The 20,801-nt window shown below is 45.6% G+C and overlaps 1 long non-coding RNA gene across 1 annotated transcript; it reads right to left on the reverse strand.

The window, feature by feature from the left end:
* Window positions 1-62: 62 nt before the first annotated feature.
* Window positions 63-20,263, reverse strand: LOC129506248 (uncharacterized). The gene is made up of 3 exons (XR_008663729.1): window positions 20,073-20,263; window positions 1,385-1,503; window positions 63-795 (listed from the first exon to the last, which is right to left on the reverse strand). It is a non-coding gene; the product is annotated as an uncharacterized LOC129506248 (long non-coding RNA).
* Window positions 20,264-20,801: the final 538 nt, after the last annotated feature.

Genomic DNA, 20,801 nt, shown 5'->3' on the forward strand with positions numbered 1-20,801 from the left:
TTTTTCTTGCCTTTCTAAACAATTAATAAAATATCCAGTATCGGTGATGATATGAGAAAATGGGCAATCTGTGCTATGGGTAGGAAGGTGTACAACTTTGTAACCTTTCAGGAATAACTTGGTAGTATGTGTCAAAATTAAAAATACTCTGACTCGGGATCCCTGGGTGGCGCAGTGGTTTGGCGCCTGCCTTTGGCCCAGGGCGCGATCCTGGAGACCCGGGATCGAATCCCATGTCGGGCTCCCGGTGCATGGAGCCTGCTTCTCCCTCTGCCTGTGTCTCTGCCTCTCTCTCTCTCACTGTGTGCCTATCATAAATAAATAAAAAATTAAAAAAAATTAAAAAAAAATACTCTGACTCAGTAGTTACAGTTTCAGGAATCTCTTCTGGCATAAGTTGCAGACAGTTACAGGTACTTAGATTATCATAGCTGCAATGTAATAGTAACAAATAGGAAACGTCATTACCATCCATCAGTAAAGGACTGGTTAAATAAACAGGGCATACAGAGTCAAAGACTCTATCCTAGGGGAGCCTGGCTGGCTCAGTCTGTAGAGCATACAACTCTTGATCTTGGGGTTGTAAATTGGGTGTAGGAATTACTTAAATAAAAACGTTCTTTTCCGGCAGCCCTGGTGGCTCAGCGATTTAGCGCCACTTTGAGCCCAGGGCATGATCCTGGAGACCCGGGATGGAGTCCCACGTCGGGCTCCCGGTGCATGGAGCCTGCTTCTCCCTCTGCCTGTGTCTCTGCCTCTCCCTCTCTCCTTGTGTCTCTCATGAATGAATAAAATCTATAAAAAGAAAAAAAAAGACAAACAAAAAAGGAAAGTTCTTTTCCAATACTCAGGAAACTTATCAAAAACCAATTATTTTTTCTGCCAATTTGATTTTCCTAGGCTTTGGACACCTTGATCCCATGTGGATGGTTTTGTTTGTTTGGGCCTGACTCTATCCACGTGGATCTCTTCCCTCTCAATATTATTCCCCTAATAATATTTTTTAGTCTCTATCCACTAAGTGGATGTATTCCCACTTAGAACATTTGGGCTAGAAGGGGCAACTTAGCATCTGGCTAAGGTTCCAGTTTCGGGGGGATGCCTGGTGGCTTAGTGGTTGAGCATCTGCCTGTGGCTCAGGTCGTGATCCTGGGGTCCTAGTCCCACATTAGGGCTCTGCCTCTCCCTCTGTGTCTCTCATGAATAAATAAAATATTTTTTAAAAAACTGTTCAAAGGTTCAAATCTGGGCCCCAAGGGGAGGCAGTGCATATTTCTCACACCTGCTGTCACCCTGGGAGAGGAGGCCCCAGCCACTGCAGCTCCCTCACCCTCACAAGGGGGCATTGCACAGTTCAGAGCAGTGCTGAGCAGGTGTGGCCTACCTGGTGGGCTTGTAACAAATGAAGTCATGGTGAGGTTCTTGCCCTGGTGCCTGGCATGTAAGACTTGCTCTGTGAGTGAGCCGCCTGCTCGCTGTGGCTACTTTCTTCGGAACAGTGACCTAAAAGAATTGTCACAGAGTCAGAGGCCTTCTCTCCATCCCTCCTATTTATCTGGCATAAAAATCAGCTAGGAATTTGACAAACACACCTCAGCCAGATGATCAAGGTCAACAGCAACAGTGATAAGTTGTGTTGCTGGTAATGTCCTCTTGATAAGATGTAATGAAAATGACCCTTTACCTCTGTGGTCTTCTTCCTAGTAACCCATAGCCGCAGTCTTATGAGAAAGACATGGGTCAGGTTTGGGTAATGAGGCATCCTACAAAATACCTGACCAGTACTTCTCAAAACTATCAAGGTCGTTAAAAGCAGTGAAGTCTGAGAAACCACTACAGCCAAGAAGAACCTACATGATGAGTAGATATACTGTGGGATCCTGGAACAGAAAAAGAGGACTTTAGGTAAAAACAAAAGAAATCTAAATAATTTCTGGGCATTAGTAAATAGTAATGTATCAATATTGGATTGTTAATTTTTTTAGTTTATTTATTTATTCGAGAAAGAGAATGAGCACAACTGGAGGGGAGGGGCAGAGGCAGAGGAAGAAGCAGACTCCCCACTGAGCAGGGAGCCCAACATAGAATTTGATCCCAGGACCCCAGGATCATGACCCGAACTGAAGGCAGATGCTCAACTGACTGAGCTACCCAGGCACCCTTTTGTTTTGTAACAGATACATTACTGTAAAATGTTAATAGTACAATAGTGTGGCAAACTAGTGCTGAGTGTATGGGAATTCTCTGTACTATCATCTTGATTGCAAACAACTGTTGTAAAAAAAAAAGTCTACAAAAGAAAGAAAGAAAGAAAGAGATTGGGGTGCCTGGGTGGCTCAGTTAAGCATCCAACCCTTAATTTCAGCTCAGGTAACAGTCACAAGGGTCATGAGAGTGAGCCCTGTGTCAGGCTCTGCACTGAATGGGGAGTCAGTTTGAGGATTCTCTCTCTCTCCCTCTTCCTCTGCCCCTCCTTAACTCCCCTCAGTTGTGCACTTTCTTTCTCTGGTGTCAAATAAACAAATCTTAAAAAAAAAAAAAAAAAAAAAAGCTGGAGAGACTTTTGAGAATCCAGATTTTTTTTTGTTTGTTTTTTTTTGTTAGTTGAGAATCCAGATTCTAACCCCAAACTTTGGATTCTGACTCAGTGGATCTGGAGTGAGGCCTGGAAATCTGCATTTTAGCAAGTCCCTAAGAATTCTGATACCAGAACTGTAAAAAAACAGGGGCCCCCAGGAGCCAGCTAGGCATTGTCATTTCCCTCTGGTCTTCAGGAACCACATTAATGGCTACTTGAGGCCCATTTGAGAAGAGAGTAGCCAACAGCCATGAATGACAGGGCATGGTGTGCTAGTTAGTAAGGTTACTCTATCAGAGTATCACAAACCAAGTGGCTTCAACAGTGAAAACCTATTGTTGGGATGCTTGGGTAGCTCAGCAGTTGAGCTTCTGCCTTCAGTTGATTTTATTGTGGCCTGATCTCCGGATCCTGAATTGAGTCCCACATCGAGTTCCTTGCAGGGAGTCTGCTTTTCCCTCTGCCTCTCTCTGTGTGTGTCTCTCAAGATTTTATTTATCCATTCATGAGTACACAGAGAGAGAGAGAGAGAGAGAGACAGAGAGAGAGAGAGAGGCAGAGACACAGGCAGAGGGAAAAGCAGGCTCCACGCAGGAAGCCCAATGTGGGACTTGATCCCGGGTCTCCAGGATCACGCCCTGGGCCAAAGGCAGGCACCAAACCGCTGAGCCACCCAGAAATCCCATAAATAAATAAAATCTTAAAAAAAAAAAAAAAGGGAAAGCTATTGTCTTGCAACAGGCCAAACGTAGAAGGCTAGAGATCCAAGATCAAGATGCAGGGTCAATTCTTTCTGAGGGATGTGAGGAAGTAAGTGTGCCAAGCTTCTCTCCTGGCTTCTGCTGATTTGCTGACAATTTTTGGTGTTCTTGGTTTGTAGAAGCGTTGCTCAAATCTCTGCCTTCAGGTTCACATGGCTTTTTCCCCCATATACATGCCTGTGTCCAAACTTCCCCTTTCATAAGGACACTGTTCAGATTAGGAACCTGCTGTACTCAGTATTACCTCTTCTTAACTAATTACGTCTGTAATGACCCTATTTAAAAAAAATCACATTCTGAGGTACTAGGGATTAGGACTTCCATATGAGAATTGTGTAGGGACACAATTTGACCCACAACACATGGTTAGACATTCATGTGGGCTGGCTCAGTGCTCCTCAGAGCACTATTGTCATATGGCCAGAAGATTCCCCCAAGGTCAGGGCATGCTCCATACTCCCCTCAACATCTGCTGCAGATTGCCTGGGGCAAGTGTCATGCTATGGTTAGTCCATGCTCCCTTAGGAGCTCTTCGCTAGGAGTAGTAGGGGTCAGAGCTGTTCACAGACTTCTGTGCCAGCCTGGGGTAGCGGGGAGGGCTCAGGGCCCCAATGTATCTAGAGGGTGGTGACCCAGAGTCAGGAAATCTAGCTGTCCCCTCCGGGGCCTCTCTCCAGTACTTTACCAAGCATCTCCCCTTCCCTTCCCCAACTAAAAATTTAAACTTTTTACTTAATGGCCCTGTATATAAGAAGTCTATCTCGATCTCATTCTAGGATTTACAAAATGTGGGTAGTTGGTCTTAGATTACAAAACAAATATGGTGTGCCTGGGGGGCACAGTCAGTAAGGCGTCCAACTCTTTGTTTCAGCTTGGGTTGTGACCTCAGGGTTGTGAAATCAGGCCCCACATCGGGCTCCCCACTCAGAGCGCAAAGACTCTCTCCCTCTGTCCCTTCCTAGTGTTTGCTCTCGGGTTCTCTCTCTCTCAAATAAATAAATAAATATTAAAAAAAAAAACAGAAATATATCTCTAGGAGTCTGTTGAGATGAGGACTTTGTCTACCGCATTCAGTAGAGCCACACCATGGGCTCCTAGGATGAGACATGTGTTTGTCAAGGCTCTTCAGAGAAACAGAACCAACAGGAAGTGCATATATAAAGAGAGATTTATTTGAAGAAATTTGATCATGTGGGGCACCTGGTTGGCTCAGTTGGTAGAGTGTGTGATTTTTGATCTCAGAGTAGTGAGGTGGAGCCCCAATTCAGCATAGAGATCCTATAAATAACCAAACAAACAAACTTAAAAATTTTATTTACTGATATTATTGTGGAACCTGGCAAGTCCAAAATCTTCAGGGTAGGGCAGCAGGCGGCAGGCTGAAGACCCAGGGGAGAGTTGATATTGCAGCTCAAGTCCCAAAACAGTCAAGAAACAGAATTCCCTTTTTTGTGGGGGATTCAGTTTCAGATTTTTGCTTTTTTTTTTCTCTTCTTTTAAGGCCTGCAATTGATTGAATAAGCCCCACCCATTCTGCAGAGAGTAACCAGATAAATCTACAGATACTAGTGTTTGACTAAGTATCTGAATACTTGCCCCAAACTTCATCACAACAGGATGTATCTCTTTTTCATTTAGGAACACAATGCATACTCCCTATGCAGGCTGAAATGGTCCAAGAGGTGCTGTGGGATTGACCATCTGGGTTTGAATCCGAGCCCTACCTTTCCTCTGTGCGTGAACTGAGCCAGTAACTCCACGGGAGTGAGTCTTGTTTACCTCCATCTGTTGGACAGAAGTGATGACAATGGTGCCTGTCTCGTGGAGGAATAGGATGAGCCAGGATGAGCCAGATGAGTAAATGCCTCCAGAGAGCTTTCTTTGTGCCAGGCCCTGGGCTAAGAGCAGTAACATATCTGATCTCATTTAATCCTCAAACAGGCCTAGGGTTTAGGCACTATGGCTATCCCTGTTTTACAGAAAAGGAAACTGAGGGCAAATGACACCTTAAAGACACCCAGCAAGGGAGTTCAGAGCCAGGGATCAGATCTTTGGTGTCCAGAGTGACCATTCCTAACCACTATGCATCCTGCCTCTCTGCTAGAGCTATTGCTGCTTTTGTGCTAGTGGCTTACTAACTAGTCCCAGGCCTGGCACACAGTAGGTGCTTAGTAACTGCGTTTAAGGAATTGAATACCTGTTTTGATATTGAGATATAATCAGAAATAGAAATTTTGGTCTTCCTCCCCAGCTTCTGGCCAGAGACCTAAAACCTCTGTGATTTCCTAAGTGATAAAGGTGAAAGGAACACCTTTTGGGTTTTGTTTGTGTGTTTGTTTTTTAAAGATTTTATAATTGGGACGCCTGGGTGGCTCAGTGGTTGAGCATCTGCCTTAGGCTCAGGGCGTGAACCCCGGGGTCCTGGGATCGACATAGGTCCAGGCCTATGTCTCCGTCTCTCTCATGAATAAATAAATAAAATCTTTTAAAAAATTAAAAAATAGGGATCCCTGGGTGGCGCAGCGGTTTGGCGCCTGCCTTTGGCCCAGGGTGCGATCCTGGAGACCCGGGATCGAATCCCACATCGGGCTCCTGGTGCATGGAGCTTGCTTCTCCCTCTGCCTGTGTCTCTGCCTCTCTCTCTCTCTCTCTCTCTGTGACTATCCTAAGTAAATAAAAATTTAAAAAAAAATAAATAAAAAAATAAAAAATTAAAAAATAAAGATTTTATAATCGCTTCTCAGTTTTTTTGGCTAAGATCAAGTTTTTTTTTTTTTTAAGATTATTTATTTATTTATTTATTTATTTATTTATTTATTTATTTATTCATGAAAGAGAGAGAGAGGGAGAGAGAGTGGCAGAGACACAGGCAGAGGGAGAAGCGGGCTCCATGCAGGGAGCCTGATGTGACAGGACTCCAGGATCACACGCTGGGCCAAAGGCAGGCGCTAAACCGCTGAGTCACCCAGGGATCCCCTCAAGTGTTTTTTAATAAAGATTTTATTTACTTATTTGAGAGAGAGTGAGAACACGAGTGGGGGAAGGGCAGAGGGAGAGGGAGAAGCAGGTTCCCCCACTGAGCAGGGAACCGGATGTGGGGCTCAAACCTAGGACCCTGAGATCATGACCTGAGCTGAAGGCAGATGCTTGACTGTCTGAGCCACCCAGGCAGCCCGAAAAGAACACCTTTTGCTATTCATAATAAGGCCCCACTTCAACCACACCTGCCTACTAATGGGAACTTAGTAAAAAATCCCTAAATGATGTGGTTCAGAGAGTTTCCATGTTGGGGAACACATCTAGGTGCCAGGCAGGTGGCATACCCGGAGAGGACATGGAAGCTCCGTGCGCCTTCCCACACACCTTGCCCTGTGAGGCTCTTCCATTTGGCAGTTCCTGAGTTGTATGCTTTATAGCAAACTGCTCAATATAAATAAGTGTTTCTCTGGATTTCATGAGCTGTTCAAGCAAATCATGAAACTTGATGAGGGGGTCATGAGAACTGCAGTCAGTCTGCAGTACAGGTGACAACCTAAGACTTATGATGAGTGTCTGAAGTGCAGGCAGTCTTGGGGGATGGAGCCCTGAACCCATGGCTTTGGTATTAACTCCAGTCAGTTAGTATCAGCACTGAGTTACATTGTAGGAAACCAGTCCTTGCCCATCGAGAATTGCTTCATATAGAAACCACCACACATTTGGTGTCAGTAGTATTACATGCAGAGAGGAAACGGGTTTTTCTTTTACTTGTATATGAATTCTGTATGTGTGTGTTGATATGAGTATATGAATAACCCAAATGGTTAATTTTTTAACAAAGCGGAATGATAATATATGTGGTGTGTAACAACTTGCTTCTTTCATGTGTAATGGAGCAGGGCCATTTCTCCCTGTCTGTGCACCAGGTACTGGTGCTCCCCCCTCCAGACCTCATATGGGTGGCCAGAGGTACAGGAAGGCCCCGACCTTCTCCCGCCTTGGGCTGTTCCTGTCTATAGAACACATAGATGGGCAGCCTGGGTGGCTCAGCGGTTTAGCACCTGCCTTCAGCCCAGGGCGTGACCCTGGAGACCCTGGATCGAGTCCCACGTCGGGCTCCCCGGAGGGAGCCTGCTTCTCCCTCTGCCTGTGTCTCTGCCTCTCTCTCTCTCTCTCTCTCTCTCTCTCTCTGTGTGTCTCTCATGAATAAATAAATAAAATCTCTAAAAAAAAAAAAAAACCCACGTTGCTGCCGGCAGGACGGGGGAGCTTTCCCAAAGGCCTGGGTTCCAGCCACTTTATTGAGAATTGAATTAACAGATATTTATTTAGTGCCTACTATTTTCCTGGTCCTTGTAGGCACCAGAAATACAGCAGTAAACAAGACAGCCCAAACATCAAGTAGAGATAGGGCAGCTTGAGAAGAAGCACCTGGAGTCATTAGAATAAAGAGCCAAGGAAGTCAGGCATGGAGCCAGGGAAATTATCTGGAGGAAGAAGCCTTTGAGGCTAAGGGAATAGCCAGTGTGGGTCAAAGAGTATCTGACTTATCAGGCGACAATAGGTCCTACACGGAGATGCAATATCCAGATTGGCTTGACGGCGTCTGAATAAGAATCACCTTGAAGACCTTTGCACCTGATGTGAGTGTCCTGTGTTGTCAGAAAACAGGACCTGGACCTTTTGCTTCATAATCTGCTGGATGGAAGATCCACCTAGGTTTTGTCATCTGTGCATTTTCTAAAACCTTCACAGGGTTAAGAGCCAGAGTGACCAGGATTTGTTCCTTCAGAGGGATCTGGCCCTTCTGGGCCTCTCTTCTGGCACTCACACCAATAACTTCAAAAGAATGTAGAAGCAGGCTGCCCACAATGCCTTCTTGAAAAACTAAGCTGATGCCATCACTGTAAATTACTCCCAGGGCCCAGTGTCCAGCCCTGGGGCCTGGCCATGTTTTGGGATCAGCAAGCCAAGTGATTTGAAAAGAAAAGTGATATTAGTAAGAGCAGCTAGCATTGGGATACCTGGGTTGCTCAGTGGTTTGGCGCCTGCCTTCAGCCCAGGGCATGATCCCCGGGTTCTGGGATCGAGTTCTGCATCAGGCTCCTTGCATGGAGCCTGCTTCTCCCTCTGCCTTTGTCTCTGCCTCTCTCTGTCTGTCAAGAATAAATAAATAAAATATTAAAAAAAAAAAAAAGCAGCTAGCATTTATTGTGGGCTTCTGCCCAGCCGGGCTCTGGGCTGAGAATTTCACATTTACCCTCTCCCATGCTCCCATAATCATCCTGGTATGAAGGATACCATGATTGAAGTGCCTGGGTGGCTCAGTCGGTTAGGCATCTGCCTTCAGCTCAGGTCATGATCTCAGGTCCTGGCATTGAGCCCCATGTCGGGCTCTCTGCTCAGCGGGGAATCTGCTTCTTACTCTCCCTCTGCCTGAAGCTCACCCTGCTTGTGCTCTCTGTCTGTCAAATAAATAAATAAAATCTTAAAAAAAATAAAAGATACAAGTGTTTCTTTCTTTTTTTAAAGATTTTATTTATTTATTCATGAGAGACAGAGAGGCAGAGACCCAAAGGGAGAAGCAGGCTCCATGCAGGGAGCCCAACATGGGACTCAATCCCGGGTCTCCAGGATCACACCCTGGGCTGAAGGCGGAGCTAAACCGCTGAGCCACCCGGGCAGCCCAACACTTGTATCTTTTAAAAAAGAAAAAAGATACCATGATTGGGGCGCCTGGGTGGCTCAGTGGGTTAGGCCTCCAACTCTTGGTTTCTGCTCAGGTCATGATCTCAGGGTCATGAGACTGAACCCCACATGGGGCTCCACATTTAGCATGGAATCTGCTTGGGATTCTCCCTCTCTCTCTGTGCCTCCTCGACACATACCTACTCGCTCTCTAAATAAATAAAACAAACAAACAAACAAATAAATAAATAAATAAATAAAATCTTTAAAAGAAAAAGAAAGATACCATGATCATCCTCATTTTATGGGTGAGGAAGTTAGCAGGGAGAAACACTCTGCCCAGGAGACAGCATCTATGTCTCAACAGGACCCTGCTGTCTCCCTGACTCCTGAGCAGGTAGTTGCTCCAGAGATCAGCTTAACCTGCATGTCAACTGCCTCTCTGATCTCAGTCACCTGGATCTGTGGATATACTGAGCCTCAGAACCAGCCTCTGCACCAACCCTGCTTTCTTGAGCCACATTCACTGCCCCAGGCAGCCTCCCTTCTTTCTGTTTAGCAGCTCCAGGCTTCCCCCTGCCACGCCCTCTTACCTGGCCCCACCCTCACACCAAAATTCCCAGGGAATTTGATCCCCATATTATAGGTGGGGAAACTGAGGCACCAAGTCAGTACAGGCGAGACAGCCAGTCTAGGGTAGACTCAAGATTTGAACTGGATAGTCTGGCTCCAGAGCCTGTGCTCTTTATTTGTTTAAAAAAATTTTTTTTTAAAGATTTTATTTATTTGAGAGAGAGAGACAGAGACAGAAATAGTGAGAGTAAGCACAAGCCAGGGAGCAGATAGAGAAACGGACTTTGCTGTGAGTGGGGAGCCTGATGCAGGGCCCGATCCCAGGACCCTGAGATCATGACCTGAGCCAAAGGGAGACACTTAACCGACTGAGCCACCCAGGTTTCCCCAGAGCCTGTGCTCTTAATCCTTCTTTAACCATGGCCCCCATCTTGACCTTGGCCCAACCTAGACCCAACCCAACTGTGCCTTGGATAGGTTTCCAAGTAGATTTTTCCTCCTGAGACTTTGAGCCAGAGGACATATGCATAACCTAATCTTATCTAAGAGTTGTGGCCCTGTTAGAAAGGGAGCAAATGAAAATATATGTTTCTGCATGTAGAAAATTCAGAATACAGTCAAGTAAGGCTTGGATTTGCTGGATCCAATCCCAAACTGAGGAAACCTGACCAGAGAGTATATGCAAATTTCTGCTGGCTGGAAAAATTAGATAAATGGGACCCAGGCACATGGGCTGTCCCACCACCCCCTTTGGAGTCCTTATTGGCACAGAGATGATCAAGAGGACTCAGTGTAGCCCATCATGATCTTGAGATTGCAGGGGACTGGAGAACCCTAACTCATGACCAAACTGTTAGGTCAATATGCAGCCTCATTTAGCTGGGAAAACCACCAAATCCCTGAGGGTGATAAAATATTTTCCTTAGGAGGTATCTTTAACCCTGAAAAGGCTAGAACTTAACAGTGATTGTTAAATTGTGCCAAATATGTTAGCAACGTGAGATCTGTCAGTTGAATTTTCAGTTGCATTATTGAGTTCATTATTTCAAGAAAGAGACTTTAGGGCAACCCTGGTGGTGCAGCAGTTTAGCGCCGCCTGCAGCCCAGGGTGTGACCTTGGAGACCTGGGATCAAGTCCGGTGTCAGGCTCCCTGCATGGAGCCTGCTTCTCCCTCTGCCTGTGTCTCTGCCTCTGTCTGTGTCTCTATGAATAAATAAATAAAATCTTAAAAAATAATAATAATAAATTTTTAAAAAAGAAACTCTATTTTTCAAGAATGTGCAACAGCATGCACTTACTATGCATAAGATGTGTTCTTAAAAATACCAGCATCCTCATCAACAAACCTACAGGCTTTGCATTTGTCAGTTGCCTGCCTGGGTGCAGCCCTGCCCCATGTGTTGGGCGGGCCTTTGGTGGTAGAAGGTCCAGGGTGTGAACTCCAACTCACACTGGGTATTTTGACCTCTGTGAAGCCAGTAAACCCACAGTAAAAATGGGGATTAATTCAGTCTTTCCCCCATGTACTTCTGTGGGCCAGCCACCACTCTAGCACTAGTGCTGGTGTCAAAGAACCAGCGAACAGCAGCAAGTATACGTGGTGAGAGGAGCAGGTGGGAAAATAATGGGAGAAATGAGTGATTGAAAGGAACCAGGCAGGGGTGCCAGGGCGACTCAGTTGGTTAAGCATCCACCTTAAACTCAGGTCATGATCTCAGGGTCCTGAGATGAGCCCTGTGCCTAGTAGGGCTCCTGGCTCAGCGGGGGGTCTGCTTCTCCCTCTGCCCCCACCATGCTTGCACAGCATGCATGTGCTCTCTCTCTCTCTGAATAGTCACACACACACACACACAGAGAGAGAGAGAGAGAGAGAGAGAGAGAGAGAGAGGCAGAGACATAGGCAGAGGGAGAAGCAGGCTCCATGCACCGGGAGCCCGACATGGGATTCGATCCCGGGTCTCCAGGATCACGCCCTGGGCCAAAGGTAGGCGCCAAACCGCTGCGCTACCCAGGGATCCCATAAATAAATAATCTTAAAAAAATAAAATCAATGAGCAGAAATCTGTTCCATTTCTGTACATTAATAACAAAGCAGCAGTAAAAGAAATCGAAATTGATCCCATTATAAAACAATAAGATACCTAGGAATAAACCTAACTAAAGATGTAAAGATCTGTACTCTGAAAACTATAGAACCCCTAAGAAAGAAATTGAAGAGGACACACAATTCCATGCTTATGGATTGGAAGAACAAACATTGTTAAAATGTCTGTATTAATCCCAAAGTAATCTACACATTTAATGTAATCCCTATCAAAATACCACCAGCGTTTTTCCCAGAGCTAGCACAAACCTAAAATTAGTATAGAGCCACAAAAGACCCCAAATAGCCAAAGCAATCTTGAAAAAGAGAATCAGGCTGGTGGCATCACAATTCTGGATTTCAAGGTATATTACAAAGCTGTAGTTATGAAGACCATGTAGTATTGGCACAAAAACAGACACATAGATCAATGGAACAGAATAGAGAACCCAGAAATGGACTCTTAATTATATGGTCAAGTAATCTTCGACAAAGCAGGAAAGAATATCCAGTGGAAAAAAGACAGTCTCTTCAACAAATGATTTTGGGAAAATTGGACAGCCACATGCAGGAAAATGAAACTGGACCACTTTCTTACACCATACACAAAAATAAATTCAAGATGGATGAAAGACTGAAATGTGAGACAGGAATCCATCAAAGCCCTACACGAGAACACAGGCAGTGACCTCTTTGACCTCGGCCATGGCAACTTCTTACTAGACACAGTGCCAGAGACAAGGAAAACAAAAGCAAAAATGAACTATTGGGTCTTTGTCAAGATTAAAAGCTTCTGCACAGTGAAGGAAACAATTAAACAAACTAAAAGGCAGCCTATGGAATGGGAGAAGATATTTGCAAATGACATATCTGATAAAGGGTTAGTATCCAAAATCTATAAAGAACTTACCAAACCCAACACCCCAAAAGCAAATAATCAAGTTTAAAAATGGGCAGAAGACATGAATAGACATTTTTCCGAAGAAGACATCCAGATGTCTAACAGACAAATGAAAAGATGCTTAATTAACATCACTCATCTGCAGGGAAATACAAATCCAAACCACAATGAGATACCATCTCACACCTGTCAGAATGGCTAAAATGAACAACACAAGAAACAATAGGTGTTGGTGAGGGTCTGGAGAAAGGGAAACTCTCTCACACTGTTGGTGGGAATCCAAACTGGTGCAGCCATTCTGGAAAACAGTGTGGAGGTTCCTCAAAGAATTAAAAATAGGGATGCCTGGTGGCTCAGCGAATGAGCGTCTGCCTTTGGTTCAGGGCATGATCCCAGAGTCCCAGGATCAGGCTCCCCGCATGAAGCCTGCTTTTCCCTCTGCCTATGTCTCTGCCTCTCTCTGTGTGTCTCTCATGAATAAATAAATAAATACAATCTTTTTTTAAAAAAGTTAAAAATAGAACTGCTCTACGATTCAGCAATTGCACTGCTGGATATTCACCCAAAGGATACAAAAAGACAGATTTGAAGGGATACATGCACCCTGACGTCTATAGCAGCATTATCAAAAAGAGCCAAACTATGGAGAAAGCCCAAGTGTCTATCAACTGATGAAAGATGAAGAAAGGGCAGCCCCAGTGGCTCAGCGGTTTAGTGCCGCCTTCAGCCCAGGGCGTGATCCTGGAGACCCAGGATCGAGTCCCACGTCGGGCTCCCTGCATGGAGCCTGCTTCTCCCTCTGCCTGTGTCTCTGCCATTCTCTCTCTCTCTCTCTCTCTCTCTCTCTCTCTCTCGTTCTCTGTCTCTCATGAATAAATAAATAAAAAATCTTAAAAAAAAGAAAGATGAAATAAATGTGGCATATATACACACACACATACAGTGGAATAGATATTGTATATATATGTATAATGGAATTTTTTTTGTGTGTATGTATATATATATACACACACAATGGAATATATATATTTGTGTGTATATATACACATATATATGTATATGTATACATACAATGGAATATATATAATATATACACACACATATATACACAACGGAATATATATAGTATACACACATACACAATGGAATATTATTAAGTCATAAAAAAGAATGAAATCTTGCCATTCGTCATGTTGTAGTTGGAGCTAGAGTGTATTATGCTAAGTGAAATAAGTCAGAGAAAGAGAAATACCATATGACTTCACTTATGTGGAATTTAAGAAAGAAAACAGATGGAAATATGGGAAAGGCAAAAAATAGGAGAGAGGAAAACAAGGCATAAGTGACTTTTTTAAAAAAGATTTTATTTATTTATCTATTCATGAGAGACAGAGAGAGAGGGGGGGGGCAGAGACACAGGCAGAGGGAGAAGTAGGCTCCATGCAGGGAGCCCGATGTGGGACTTGATCCCAGGTCTCCAGGATCACACCCTGGGCCGAAGGCAGGCGCTAAACCACTGAGCCACTCAGGGATCCCCCCATAAGTGACTTTTTTTTTCAAAGATTTTATTTATTTATTCATGAGACACACACACACACACACACACACACACAGATGCAGAGACACAGGCAGAGGGAGAAGCAGGCTCCATGCAAGGAGCCTGATGTGGGACTCGATCCCCAGTCTCCAGGATCACACCTTGGGAGGCAGGCGGCGCTAAACCGCTGTGCCACCGGGGCTGCCCCCATAAGTGACTTTTTAAAAAAGATTTTATTTATTCCTGAGAGACACAGAGAGAGGCAGAGACATTGGCAGAAGGAGAAGCAGGCTCCCTGCTGGGTGTCCAATGTTTGACTCAATCCCAGGACCCTGGGATCACAACCCAAGCTGAAGGCAGATGCTCAACCACTGATCCACCCAGGTGTCCCCATAAGTGACTCTTAATGATAGAGAACAAACTGAAGGTCTGAGGAGGGAGGTGGGTGGGGGATGTGCTAGATGGGGGTTGGGTATTAAGGAGAGCACTTGTGATGAGCACTGGTTGTTATATGTAGGTAATGAATCAGTGAAGTCTACTCCAGAAACCAATATTGCACTATATATTCACTTAAAAATTTAAAAACCCCAAAATACAAAATTGGAGCCAGTCTTTTCAAACCCTGCTGCTGATTTATCAATTACATTTATGTGGCATTCTAAAACATTTCAACAATCTTCATAGCATCTTCACCAAAAGTAGATTCCATCTCAAGAAATCACTTTCTTTGCTCATTCGTAAGAAGCACCTCCTCATCTGTTCAAGTTTTATCATGAGATTGCAGCAAGTCAGTCCCATTTTTCAGTCTTCCCTTCTAATTGTTGTTCCCTTGCTATTCCCACCTCATCTGCAGTGGCTTCCTCCACTATAGTTTTGACCCCTCAACGCCATCCATGAGGGTTGGAATCAACTTCTTCCAAATTCCCATTAATGTTCATATTTCGACCTCTTCCCATGAATCACAAATGTTCTTTTTTCTCCTCCCTAAGGAACATAAAGATTTTTTTTTAGGGATCCCTGGGTGGCGCAGGGGTTTGGCGCCTGCCTTTGGCCCAGGGCGCGATCCTGGAGACCCGGGATCGAGTCCCACGTCGGGCTCCCGGTGCATGGAGCCTGCTTCTCCATCTGCCTGTGTCTCTGCCTCTCTCTCTCTCTCTGTCTCTCTGTGACTATCGTAAATGAATAAAAATTAAAAAAAAAAAAAAAAAAAAGATTTTTTTTAAAAGATTTTATTTATTTATTCATGAGAATACACAGAGAGGAGAGAGAGAGAGAGAGAGAGAGAGAGAGGCAGAGACACAGGCAGAGGGAGAAGCAGGCTCCATGTAGGGAGCCGGACCTGGGACTGGATCCAGGGTCTCCAGGATCAAGCCCTGGGCTGTAGGCGGCGCTAAACCGCTGAGCCACCGGGGATGCCCCATAAAGATGTTTTTATTTAAACTTTTCTGGAGCACAGATAAAAAAAGGAAATTATTCCAAATATATATTTTTTCAGTTTCGTTGCATAAATGTCCTTAATAAAACCTTTCCAGAAGGTTTTCAATTTATTTTGTCCAGATCCATTAGAGGAATCATAATCTATGACAGCTATAGTGTTATAAAATATTTTTATTTTTTTTTCTTTTTCTTTTTTTTAATATTTTTTTAATTTATTTATGATACAGAGAGAGAGAGAGAGAGAGAGAGAGGCAGAGAGAGAAGCAGGCTGCACGCACCGGGAGCCCGACATGGGACTCGATTCCGGGTCTCCAGGATCGCACCCTGGGCCAAAGGCAGGCGCCAAACCGCTGCGCCACCCAGGGATCCCTCTTCTTCTTTTTTTTAAGATTTTCTTTATTTATTCATGAGAGACAGAGGAGAGAGACAGAGGCAGACTCAGGCAGAGTGAGAAGCAGGCTCCATGCAGGGAGCCCGATGTGGGACTCGATCCAGGGACTCTAGGATCACGTCCTGGGCTGAAGGAGGGACTCAACTGCTGAGCCACCCAGGGATTCCCCCCAGATTTCCTCTATTTCACTTGATCATTTCCATCGGCACCCAAACATGCTGCTCTATCTCCTCTTAAAGACAAACAAGCAAGAGACAACGGCAGTTCCTCTAAAAATTAAACCTAGAATTACCATAGGATTCTGCAGTTTCACTTCTGGACATACACCCTAAAGACTTGAAAGCAAAGATGCAAACAGATATTTGCACACCCATGTATCACAGCATACACAGGCAGCCAAAATGGAAACAAAGCTTGTGTCTATGGAAGGGTGAGGACACAAACAAAATGTGGTCCATCCACACAGTGAAATATTATTCAAGCATTAGAAAGGAAGGCAGTTCTGGCACCTGCTACAACATAACTGAACCTTGAGGATTATGCTAATTGACATAAGCTTCTGGAAGACAAACACTGTATGATTCCACTTGCTTTCAGTCCCCAGAGTCATGGAGTTCACAGAGCCAGAGAAGAGCACAGTGGTGCCAGGGGCGATGGGGTGGGGGTGGATGGGGAGTTAGCGTTTAAGGGGGACAGAATTTCAGTTTTGCAAGAGGAGAGCTCTGGAGATGAACCATGGTGGTGGTTGCAAACAGTACAATGCCACTGAACTACACATAAAAAAGGGTTAAAATGGTCAATTTTATGTATATTTTACGCCTCTCCCCAAATTCCCAAACAGAAAAACAAACATTAATTCCTGACCTCATGTCTTCTGTCTCCAGTTACTTGGTTTCTTTTTTTTTTTTAATTTTTTTTTTATTTATTTATGATAGTCACACACAGAGAGAGAGAGAGAGAGGCAGAGACACAGGCAGAGACAGAAGCAGGCTCCATGCACCAGGAGCCCGATGTGGGATTCGATCCTGGGTCTCCAGGATCACACCCTGGGCCAAAGGCAGGCACCAAACCACTGCGCCACCCAAGGATCCCCAGTTACTTGGTTTCTTTAAGAGCAAACTTCTGGAAAGAGTGCTGTCTCTGGTGATTGTCCCCAGTTCTCATCCTGTGCCCCCCAGAGTCCCTCTAATCAGACTTTTGGTTTCCACTGCTCTTGAGAAACTGCTCTTGCCAAGGTCACAGTGAGCTCCTGGCTACACACATCAGCTTCAGGGGCCTTCCCCTGAGCTTTCTCCTCCCTCCCTGGTTCCCTTTTTGCTTTTTTTGGCTGGATCCCCCTCCCCTGAACTCTCCTCATTGGTGCCCCCAACCTCCTTCCAGCTTTTTTCGTGGCCCACAGCCTCCTAGGTGATGTCCCTCAGAAATCACATGGCTGTCTAAACCAGGGGGTGCAACAGGGTGGGTGTGCCCATATATGTGTCTTGTCTGACCTTCCCAGGAGTTCCATCCCCAAATACCTGTTGTCCCGCCTCTTGGCCTCTCAAACCTCACAGAACCCAAACCCAGCTCCTTATCTTCCCAGACTTCCTCATTCCAGGGAGTACAACTCCACCCTTCCAGTCACTGGGCCCAGATCCCAGCAGGCCCCCTTTCCCACACACCCCATACTTCATCCATTAGCAAATGCAGCTGGCTGTGCCTTCAACATGCTGTTGTTTCCATAATCTGACCACTTAGAGCCCTTTCACCTAGGTCCACCCTTATAACCCTTCCACCTAGTGGAGAGAGGGATTTTGTAAAAATGCAGTTAGGAGCACCTGGGTGGCTCAGTAGTTGAGCGTTTGCCTTTGGCTCAGGTCATGATCCTGGGGTCCTGGGATCCAGCCCTGCATTGGGCTCCCCAAGGAGCCTACTTCTCCCTGTGCCTATTTCTCTGCCTCTATGTGTCTCTCATGAATAAATAAATAAAATCTTTTAAAAAATGCAAGTTAGTCTTATTTTTCTGCTCAGAGCTTTTCCCTGCTCATCCAGAATAGAAGCCAAAGTCCTGACAGTGGTAGCTTCTAAGGCCTTCACTCTCTGCTCCCCACCCCTGTCCCTGCCCCTTTGCATTGTTTGCCTTGCTGAGTTCACACTGGCTTCTCCACTGGTCCTCAAACCCTCCTGTCTCAGGGTCTTCTCCACTTGCTGGTCCCCGTGGGTGTCCACAGGCCCTCCCCCTTCCCGTGGGTCTCCACTCCACTGACACCTTCCTGCCCTGTTCATAAAACTGCCCCAGAAGTCCAGCTGGCTCAGTGGGCGGAACAGGTGACTCTTGATCTCAGAGTTGTGTAAGAAGCCCCACATTGGGTGTAGAGATTATTTAAAAATTAACAATTTTAGGGGCACCTAAGTGGCTTAAGGGGCCAGTCTTGATTTTGGCTCAGATCATGATCTCAGGGTGCTGGGATTGAGCCCATCGTTGGGCTCTGCATTCAGCAGGGGCAGTGTGGAGGGGGCTGTCTGTTCAAGGATCCTCTCTCCCCTGCCCTCCCCCTGCTCTCTCTCTCTCTCTCTGAAATAAATGTCTTTTTTTTAATTTTTATTTTAAAAAATTTTTTTTTAAATTTTTTATTTATTTATGATAGTCACACACACAGAGAGAGAGAGAGAGGCAGAGACACAGGCAGAGGGAGAAGCAGGCTCCATGCACCAGGAGCCTGATGTGGGATTCGATCCCGGGTCTCCAGGATCGGGCCCTGGGCCAAAGGCAGGCGCCAAACCGCTGCGCCACCCAGGGATCCCTAATTTTTATTTTTTAAAGATTTTATTTATTTGTGCATGAGAGACACAGAGAGAGGCAGAGACATAGGCAGAGGGAAAAGCAGGCTCCCTGCAGGCAGTCCGATGCAGGACTTGATCCCCAGACTTTGGGATCATGCCCTGAGCCAAAAGCAGACACTCAACCGCTGAGCCACCTAGGCGTACCCCCCCCCCCCAATTTTTTAAAAATAAACATTTGGGACACCGAGGTGGTTCAGTGGTTGAGTGGCTGCCTTCGGCTCAGGGCATGATCCCAGGGTCCTGGGTTTGAGTCCCACATTGGGCTCCCTGTGAGGACTCTGGTTCTCCGTCTGTCTATGTCTCTGTCTCTCTCTGTGTCTCTTGTGAATAATAAAAACAACAACAACAACAGCAAAAACCTGCCCCAGAATAGGCCCCTTCCTGGGCTCAGGACCTAAATTCGAATTCATTCAATATGTCTTTGGGGGAGGAGGGGAAGGAGACCCAAATATTATAAACTTCAGGTCCCATCTATTTTCCCTGATTTATTCTTCTCCCTGGTACTTATCACCATCTGAAAGGATGGTTTGTCTTTTATCTGCTTTATTGTCTTCTCCCATCCTTAAAATGTAAGTTCCACAAGGGCTGGGATATTTGCTTTCCTACTATTGCATCCCCAGAGTTTAGAGCGGTGCCTGAAAAAATTCTTGTTGAATGACTGAAGGTATGAATGAATGAATATTCATGCCCAGATAACCACGGCTTTCAAGGTAAGAATTTTCTCTTACAGCCCCCCCCCCTCCCCGCCAGCCCTCTCCCTTCTCCCTTTTCCGCTCTCTCTTCGGGGTGCTCCCTCTCTTATTCCTTCCTGTCCAGACCTCTTCTCCCCACCCCTCCCCAGATTTCTTTCGCTGTCCCAGATTGTAGCCTCATTAAAGGTCCCACTTTGAGTTAGAAGGACCCTGCATTCCTGGGGACCAGTAATATACTTAGGATACACAAATGTATTATCATAATAATGAGCTGACAAAATGGCCAATGTCTTTAGAGTCATTAAACCCACCTTTATAGCTATGATCACTTGTGAAGTGGCCACAGCAGGTTTTATTTTACCTCCATTATAGATGAGGAGACATAGACCTGGCAAAGCTCCTGCCAACCCAGCCTCCTGCATCTGTCTATATAGTAAGGCCTGCTGAGCTTCCTCTGTTTGGCCACAGACCAAAAAGCAAACAAAAAACCACTTCCAGCACTGTATCAACAACATCTCAATCTCTTCTGCAATATCTTGTCAGTCCCTAACGAACCCCCTCCTTTGAGCACTGTAGCAAGAAGGGTGGGACTCTGGAGATGATGGACTGGATAGCAGGAGGGACTCACATTAGTCACAGGAGAGAAGTTCCCATCTGGAGGTGGAGGGGGGAGGTTGACTTCCAGAGACAAGCATCAGGTGGGTGGCCAGGGTGTGACAGCATGGTGGCTGGGCTGTCTAGGGGTGCCTTCCAGCCCCCTTGTGCTCTGCAATGCAACCCATGGTCAAAGTGACTCCCCACCAAGTGCTCTTCACGTGGTCCCCGCTGCCAACCCCTATAGGCACTTCTTCAGCCCCTGATAAGTCAGAAGCAAGAGCCCTAAGATGGCAAGACAGGCAGAGCTGCTCCCTGGGAAACCAGCCCGGCAGGTCTGCTGGTGCCAGGGTGGAGGGTGGGGCTGCAGGTCAGCTCTAGCCAAGTCACAGAACTAACAAACATGGGGATCTGTGAGAGGGCCAGATAAAACCCCACCTTAGCTGGAGCTGGAGCTGGAGCTGGAGCTGGAGCTGGCTCTTCAGGGCCAGGGACTCTAGATGGGTTTGAATGTGGCTGTTTGGAGGCAGGGTTTGAGCGTACTTTATTATTGTGGGTTAGAAGCAATTTCACCAACCAGCAAGGAACACTCACCAGAGAGGTCATATACCATGAACATCTGGGAAACTTGTTAAAAAAGTACAGGCCTGCCCCAGGCCTACAAAATCAGAATCCCTAGGGTGGAGTTAGAGACCCAAATCTTTATTTTTAAAAGCCCTTTCAGGTAATTGTGATAATCAAAGGTTTGGAAATTATTACCTGG

This window comes from Nyctereutes procyonoides, unplaced genomic scaffold (genome assembly GCF_905146905.1).
Source record: "Nyctereutes procyonoides isolate TBG_1078 unplaced genomic scaffold, NYPRO_anot_genome, whole genome shotgun sequence".
Lineage (NCBI taxonomy): Eukaryota > Metazoa > Chordata > Mammalia > Carnivora > Canidae > Nyctereutes > Nyctereutes procyonoides.